Source organism: Stegastes partitus, unplaced genomic scaffold, assembly GCF_000690725.1.
Source record: "Stegastes partitus isolate 25-593 unplaced genomic scaffold, Stegastes_partitus-1.0.2 Scaffold1284, whole genome shotgun sequence".
NCBI lineage: Eukaryota > Metazoa > Chordata > Actinopteri > Pomacentridae > Stegastes > Stegastes partitus.
This window is the reverse complement of record NW_007579015.1, coordinates 16,881-25,348: the sequence shown is the minus strand read 5'-3', so window position 1 is coordinate 25,348 and position 8,468 is coordinate 16,881. Positions and strand designations below refer to the sequence as shown.

At 43.7% G+C, this 8,468-nt stretch overlaps 1 protein-coding gene across 1 annotated transcript in view; it reads left to right on the top strand.

The window, feature by feature from the left end:
* LOC103369407 (cadherin-13-like) overlaps positions 1-8,468 on the top strand; it is a gene marked incomplete at its 3' end in the record, with an annotated part of 164,082 nt that overhangs the window by 140,488 nt on the left and 15,126 nt on the right. The window lies entirely within an intron of this gene.

The window sequence follows — 8,468 nt, the reverse complement described above, 5'->3', positions numbered from 1 at the left end:
TTCATGATGATCTTCAGGTCTTTGAGGCTGGAAGCAGGTTTTCTTGTCATCACTCTGGTGCTTAATTCTCTTCTCAGATTTTCCATGAAGTTAAGGTCTGAACTCGAACATGGCAACTTCAATATTCTGAAGTTCTGTTCACCATTTCTTGACACATTTGTTTGTTTCATATCATTGTCTTGTTGGAAGGTCCAATCCAGCCCAGGTCTGGTTTTCTGCAGACTTCCTGATACTTTCCTATCGTCCACTCTGATCATGGTTCTGGTTTGATGGCTGTAAAACCCCAAAGCACTGCGTTTCCACCACCACCACGGTCAGGACGGTGTTTTTGTGGTTGAATGTTTCTCCTTTCCTTCGCCAAAGAAAAGCCACATCTCTCCATCCAAACAGCTCCCTTTCCGTCTCATCTGACCACAGAACTGATGCCCACAAGCTTTCTTCTTTATCCAGGTGAGCTTTTGCTAAAGGCTAGCCAGCTTTTGTGTTCCCGTCCTCCAGAGGTAGAGTCCTCCTTGGCCTCGTGCAGCGCTGGAGTGTCTGCTTTGAGACGTTAGCGCCAGAATTTCTCTGATTCATCAGCATGGCCTTGGTGGTGATCCTTGGATTTTCTTTGGCCTCTCGCGCCACCATTTTTCCAGCACTCGGGTCTCCTTTGGCTCCCTGCCTTGATCCTTGAGGTTTTTCAGTGTGGAGCTCCTCGCAGCTTGCTTTGCAGTGCCGCGGTTGGCATTTGAAAACACTCAGACGTGGTTTTATGGCCTGTTCCGATCTTTTTAGCAGCCACGATGTCCGAGTTTCTCTCACCGATGGACCATAAGCTCACTGAGCTGCTTTGTTTTTGCAGTGACTTGAGCAGTGAGAGACTGGAGATCTGTGGCATCAGCTGTTCTAAATTTATGTCGTATTAAACCAGTAATCCCATCGTGAGTGAATTACCAGAACCACTTGGAATGGACGCTTGCATTCTCCCAAAAGCTGGCAACGGTTTTATTCTGAACACTTTTGGACACGGCAGCTTTAGTAAAAACACAGAAATAGTTAAAATTCATGACTAGCGTCTCGAACACAATGTCTGATTGTTTTCTGTCGCTTGTTTGTTCGTTCCAACCAAACTTATTGGTCGGTCAAATACAAATGAACTATAAATCTGGCATGGGTGTGGATAATATTAATACCCTGACAAATATGTGATGGATTTCCAGGACGTTGTGCAGACGTGGAGCTGAATGATGAATGAATGGCTGCTATTACATCTGGTGCCACCACGAAGCTGAAACTTGGGTTTTTAAGTGACTGTCTTCAATAATTGACATCCTAGTTGGAGGATTTCCATAAACTTGGGCAGATGAATGTCCCCCACAAGATCCATTGGAATCGCTTTGACAATCCTCTGACTTTTAGTTCTTTGGTTTATGACTGCAGAGATGATGACGGACGTTCTCGTCAGGCTCAGCCGGCGTTCTGGTGTGTTAGTATCAACATAGTCAGGCCTGTATGGAAGCGTGCTGACATTAGGATTCATCTCCTACCACTGCTGTGCCGACGTACAACCTCACAGAGATGCTCGTATGTCTAAAGACGATGCCGTTGTACCGACTGAAGCGCTTGTTGAGGTCTGGGAACACGGTGGTGGAATGGTTTTTATCTAGGAAAGATGGCCAAGACTACAAAAATACAGCAGGACACAGCATTTAATCCTCTAAAAGGCAGCAGAGAACGGTGCTGTGGGACAAACAGAACCATTATTGGGCCATACGAGAGGACGGACTGGCAGCACAAAGCAGCCCTTGGAATTCGCCTCCATTTGCAACCCCACATTCAGACGAACAAAACATGTTTGTCCACCGACAAATCCTTAATTAAAAAACACAAAACAAAAGCTCTTTTCATTGGTTTTGTCTGTGTGGAGCTAAAATGTGAAACGACGGCACACATTCTCCAAAACTTTCAGGTTTGTGTGCAGAAAGCAAAAAAGTGTGACGATCAGCTGACACCTAATCGGACTTAATAGCCTGTTTTCATCATCATGGTTATTAAAAATGCTGCAACATGCTCGACATTCACTCAGTCTCTTACAATATATAACCTGCATTTCATGTCCTGACCCAAAGGTTAGGATGGATTTTCTCATTTACTCAACAGTCACACAACAACAGTCAGTAGTTCAGAGCAGTCTTCACCTGTTTAGGTAGTTAAACACATGTTGGTTCGTTTAACTGATGTTAGCATGCCAAAGCTAACTCCTCTCCGATGTTTCTCTTCACCGCCGTCACCTGCAGACGGTTTAAATAAATCCGTTACATCTTCGCTTACGTTGCAGCTTCAGCCAACAAAGCGGTGTTCTGTGTTTGGCACCTCCTTTGCACCGTCAGCCGCAGGTTTTCTCTTTCGATCTCGATGCGTGTAATAAGCGCTGGATGCTTTCAACCGCTGCCTCCTCTTATGGATTTCAGCGGTTGTGTTGCAGCAGCAGCTACTGAATATCTCTGTGCAGCTGAACGAGACCGGCCCGCTGGCAACTTCCCACCGGCCAGTCCACTCCTAGGACACACTCGTCTTTTTTTCCTGCTGTAAGTTCCATTAAAACTGCATCAGGGAAACTTGATACGTCCAATTAAGCATTTTATCTTTCCTCTGGACACACGCTTTAATGTCTCTATCAGTCCTAAAGTCGAGTTACTGCGCTGTTAATTGCGGAGCTCAAAGTGCATGAATTAGGCAAAGGGTAGAGAAAGAAACAAAGATGGAGGGAAAAAAAAAAGAAAACCGGCAGAGGGAGATTCCTCTTGTGAGACATGCCGGTTAAAAGCTCTCATTATTTCACTATCAATTAATCTGCTGAAGCTCCTCAAGCTCTGGGACTCGTATCATCAGAAAATCTATTGTTCCTCTGCCTGTCCATATCCTGTAGTCCCCCCACGCTCCCCTCCTCGCGCCTCGCCGCCGTCTCCAGCGGCCCATCAAACACGTGTTCAGAGCGGCAGCAGCTTCTAAAGAATCTGTAACTAACTCGTGGCATATTTGAGAAGCTTGTTTCAATAAGGCACGGGTTCGACTCGCAGGACGACTGGATGCCGAGCTTGAAACCTGAGTCGGCGCCGTCGGATCGTCTTCACGCCTCTTCCTTGTTTTTCAATTATTGTACCACAGAGTCGGTGTATTTTTTTTTTTATAAATTGCATTTTCATAATGAAATCTCTGTTATGCTCCTGTTAAAGTTAGATTTTTTTTTTTTTAATTTTATTTTATTTGCCCAAACCTCCCCTTTTGTTTCCTGTCTAATGCGGAGCGGAAGCGTTCCAAGGTGAATTTATTGGCATAACAAATGAAATCGCGGCAGAAAATATTGGCTGGTGATAATTGATAAGTGCTGGGAGCGAAGGTGGAGAGAATCAGTTTTTAATTCCTCAGTGCGAGCTGCCATAGTTTGGTGTAACACAGGCCCAGAGGGAGCGCAGCGGCTGATGAATGATTCCCATTATGAGCAAAACTCTGAATTCAATGAGTAATTTATTCCCCCTCTTTTTTTTTTTTTTTTGCAACCGATCAATATGTGAATTAATGGAAGAATGCATTTCAATTTAACAAATGCATGCTCCAAGATATGGATTTTTGTGTGTGTGTGTGTGTGTGTGCGTATTATTCCTTGTTGTTTTGGTTGCGTTGTGCAGAACAACAGTTATGCAGAACGACAGTTATGCAGAACGTTTTCTCGCCTTCAGGGGGCATAAACAGGCGCCATTCAAATGTAACAACTGATAAGAGGCAAAATAATCTGAGTCCAAAAGCCTATTTATTTAGCTTTTGTTATGTTTCATCCATTTTTCGTGCACCGAATGAAATATTGCATCCTGTGCAAAAATCCAAATAGATTTCCTCTAACCAAGCGCTCAGTGTTCAGTGCGGCTTTCTGGGGATGACTAAGATGTGACATCTTGCAACCGCAGCACAACAGCTTACATTATACAACACAACACAAAAAATAATCTCCCTTTTCTCCGTGTCCGTCCCACTCACGCTATCTCCCCTTAGCTCGCTCCGTCGCCGTCATTTGTTAATTCTCTTTACTGCCTCTGTCTGTCGTCTGTCTGTTTTTACATTACTTCCTCTTCACGCTCCGTCTTTTTTGCTGGAGTGGTTTAATACGTCTGCAAACTTACGCTTTTCGTGTGGGAGTGAGCGCTGAAGAGGAAAACAAACAAAAAAACAAGCTGACCATCACGGTTTATTATCATAACTTAACAGCCAAATTGCCGTCGTGTTGCTCTCGTCTCTGGGTCTCTGAGTTGTTGAGTGCGCCTAATTAATTTGATTTAATTTCCTGTAATGAACTCCTCATAGGATGGAGACAGAACCATTTTCTAAAACTTTGGTTCTACTTTTAACCGGGTGGTTAAGCTCCAATCAGGCTTCTAGCATCCTGAAAGGTCAGAGAAATAAGCAGGTAATTGTTAAAAAAAAATAGGAATAAATTCTAAAATTAGGTGACAAAGGAAGTGGGGAAGATAAAATTGGATAATGATAGGGATGGAAGTCAAGGGAGCCTGTTGAGGATGACAAAGACAGAATTTAGAAATCGTAGAAGATTGCTTATGATCCAAACCGCTCATATTTTGTTCTGAAATTTGAAGCTTTCCAAATCGCCTGTACGCTGGTTGATGCTGGTTCTGTTTGGGAGACCAGACCTTCTCAGTGACCCTGACGGCACCTCGGCTTTCAACAGCTCCTTCAGATTTGACGGACAGATCAGCTCAGCGGTCAGAACCAGAACTTCAGGCCAAGGTGAAGCCCCGTCTCTCTCTCGCTCTCTCTCTCAGACCTATCCAGGTTTTTATCACTTCGCTCTCAGACCGTTGTGATTCTACGTACGTGGGCGTCGAGCCGTCGTCGCTTCAACATCTGCAGCCGGTTCAGAACCGCAGCCGCTCATCTGTTTAAAAAGAAGGCGTGATCACACAGCTCTGGTTCTGGCCTCCGTCCACTGGCTGCCCGTCTGTTTCAGGGTTTGGTTTTAACGTTTGTTGTTTCGATGAGTTGCCAAACTTTGGAGAACTCTTGAGTGACGTGAAGCAGCCGGATGCTCTCGGACGTTCAGCCTTAAACATGGAGGAGCTGATCCTAATCTGTGGATCGGTTTATCTTTCCATGTGAGAAACACTCTGACCTTAGATCGCTGCCTGAGATCCACCAGTTTTTCTTGGCATTTGGCTCAAGTGGATCTCTTTTTGTGTTGTGTTTCTACATCTCATTATTCTCTTAGCTTCAGTTCTATGACTCCAGCTGTGGACTGTATTTATATCGTATTATCATAGTAATCCACATTAGCTGTAAGTTGCCTGTAAATTACATTTTCTTACACATACCATAAAAAACAACGTCTTTAATCTTTATAATGTGAAATTGAGATCTACCAACTTGGTTTAGCATTTAAAAAAAGACAAAAATGTTCTGCTAAAACACCAAAAACGATTAAATATAAACATTAATGGAAGCTGCTTTACTATGGATCAGGAACATTTATTCAAAGGGACAAACTGTAGTCTGTTAAATATATTTTAGAAAGAAAGAGAAAATAATCTCACTTCATCTAATAAAAAAAAAAAGAAGAAAGTTAGCAATAATATTAAAAGGCGTCTAATTTAAGTTTTTACTCTAAAGGTTTTTTGTTAGTGGTCATTCTTGTTTTTGGATTCATAGAAGGAACATTTTTTACCGTTTTATTTCCGTTATGTTTCTAAAACAACAACAACAAAATAAATAAATAAACTATTCTTGTAATTTATAAAGTGTTAAACAAAGCTACAAGACTTAAAACCACATGGAACAGCATTCGTTAAAGTTAGAGACCAAAAAGATGTAATCAGATTACTGATACATTTTTAAAAAGGCTGAAGAATGAAGTACAGCCGTGACTCGATACCCCGACACTAAATGTAAAACCTTCTTTTCTGTCGGATTGTCAAGACGGAGGTCCAGATACGAGGAGGGCTTGATGCTGGAAGGTTCATTAGTTGTTAATTATTGTTCATAGTTGTTATAATAACTAGTGTGTTGTTAGAACACTACACATGGCTGGACTTCAGCCTAATCGACCGGTGTGATTGTGCACGGACCCGTCGGTTGACATCAAAGGTACATACGTCCAGACAGCAGCTGAATCGACCCAAATCTGATTTTTTTTGCCCCTATGCGACCTGGATCTGGTCTTTTCACGACAGTCTGAACAACACAGATCCGATTTTTTTCAAATGTGACCCAGGCCACTCGGACATGTGGTCCTAAACCCAATAGGTATCGGATCTTTTGCCAGGTCGCACTTATCGGACCGACACGTCATCGATACATGACAAACTAGGGCTGGTCCCAGTAGCACTTCCTGGTCTCCGAATATTCAGGCCCAATTAATGATGAATATCTCAATATTCGGTGCGGTCGTTAGTTAGCGCTCACACTTCTGTTTCCTCCATCGGTGGCGGCGGGGGAGTGGCAGATACGCTCCACCGTTACCATCCATGTTTACTTCCATAAACACTGAGCACGCTCGCTGCGTGTGACGTCGTCGTGTCCTCTTCTGCGCATGCGGGACACTTTTGGCTCGTATGAAGTTCACACAGCAGATCACATACAAGTCGCATTGAACTGGAAACGTGAAGGAAGTCACAAAGAAATCCTCATTGAGCATCAAGTCCTGCAGTGTGAACGTAGCCAATCTGTGGGATTGTTCAGTCAGATTTCGGATTGTTGAGGGTCGGATTATCGAGTCACTCGAGCCAGGGTGACCAGTTCTCATCTTTTTCGCAAAAGAAACTGTTTTCAGTGTGTCTGCCCAAATAAACACCAACAAAAGTTCATAAACATTGCAGACAGCACAAAAGTCATCGTTTACCTTTTAGTCTACACACACACAAAACTCCTGCCTATCATGTATTTATATATACATACTCATATATTAGTATCTCCACAGAGACAGAACTGAGCTGATTTATGCACAGCGGCGGTATCTTCGTTAATTAGCCTGCTTATGCTTCTAAATGGTCCCTGACATGGAGACAGGATCGATGAGGATCTAACAGCACATCACTAAGTGGACCGTCCTTCACCTCAGACGGGTCCGATCCGTCACACACACGGTTTATAAGCTGCTGTTACATCATTCGATACACAGCCGCCGTCCTCCGGTCGAGTCCTGAGCTCCACCAGCTTTATTTTACTGTCAGTAAAAGTCTGATCTGTTGACTGAAGTCCAGCAGATGTCCTCTGCCGTGTCAAGTGTGTCGCTCCACTGCACAGTTAGAATATTCGCAGTAGGGACTTGCTCACATAAATCATGATTACACACGGCTTTCCAAAGCTTTGGAAATATTTAATGGATAAAAACATGCTGTCAGCGACACAGTCAACAGATCTGGGCTCGCTGTTGTTCACCATTAGTGACGGGTATTATTGTATTATGGGTGAACTTTTCCCCTCAGATACGCCACAGCAGCTCTTCTGCCGGTCACGTTAAAGGGCCAGTTCACCCAAATTGCTATTAAACAGATAGAAAAGTGCCAATGCAGCTTTTCCAGGTGTCTTACTGTAGATGTACATAAGGTATAATATGTTTTATTTTGACAAGCGAGCTTTACAAACCCTAATCAGTTCCTTTTTAACATCTTTGAGCTTTTACTTTGAAAGTGTAGCCCCGTATCAATCAGCCAATCACCTGTGAGTCACTGGATTAGCCTCAAACAAGCGCTCACAGCTCGAAAACTATAAGAAAAAAACTCTTCCATCGTGTGATCTTATTTCACCAAAACTCTGGAGCTCCAACATAATGGGAGTCACAGAGTTATGTCTACGTTATGAGTCCTACTGTCTGCAGATGGGATTCTACATCCATAATCACTTTGCACAACATCAAACAATTCCTCCAATTAAGTCCTGCAAAAGGCATCAGTCGTTAGTCTCTGGCAACGCTATGCTTGACTAAAATGAAAAATGTTTATACTGCATTGATTATAGTTGAACAAAGCGCTGAACGCCGCGCCGTCCAAACACTCCCGTTGAGGGACGCGTTGTCAGGCGGGTGTGTGTGATATCGTTGCCTATACATCCTGCTGACGCCGACACCAGTGAGCTCGACTGGGCGTTGGTGGAGCTGACTGATTGCCCGAGTTTATTCCACGCTGAATAGCCGCGCAGGCGCGTCACCACCGGCGGATGCTGGCCTCGATGTTCGCCATTCCTCACCAGGCCTCCAACACATTGTCAGAAATGAGTAATGACACGTCTCAATATAGCATTGAGGGTGAAAATGGCAGAATGGACAAGGACGTGACTTTGCTGCCACAGTGGCTCTGAGCCTATGTGACAATGACAAAGACTCCATCTTTTTTTTTTTTTTTATTCCCCACAAAGGCGAGCGCACACACACACACACACACACACACACACACACACTCACACACAGCTCACATGTTACCTCT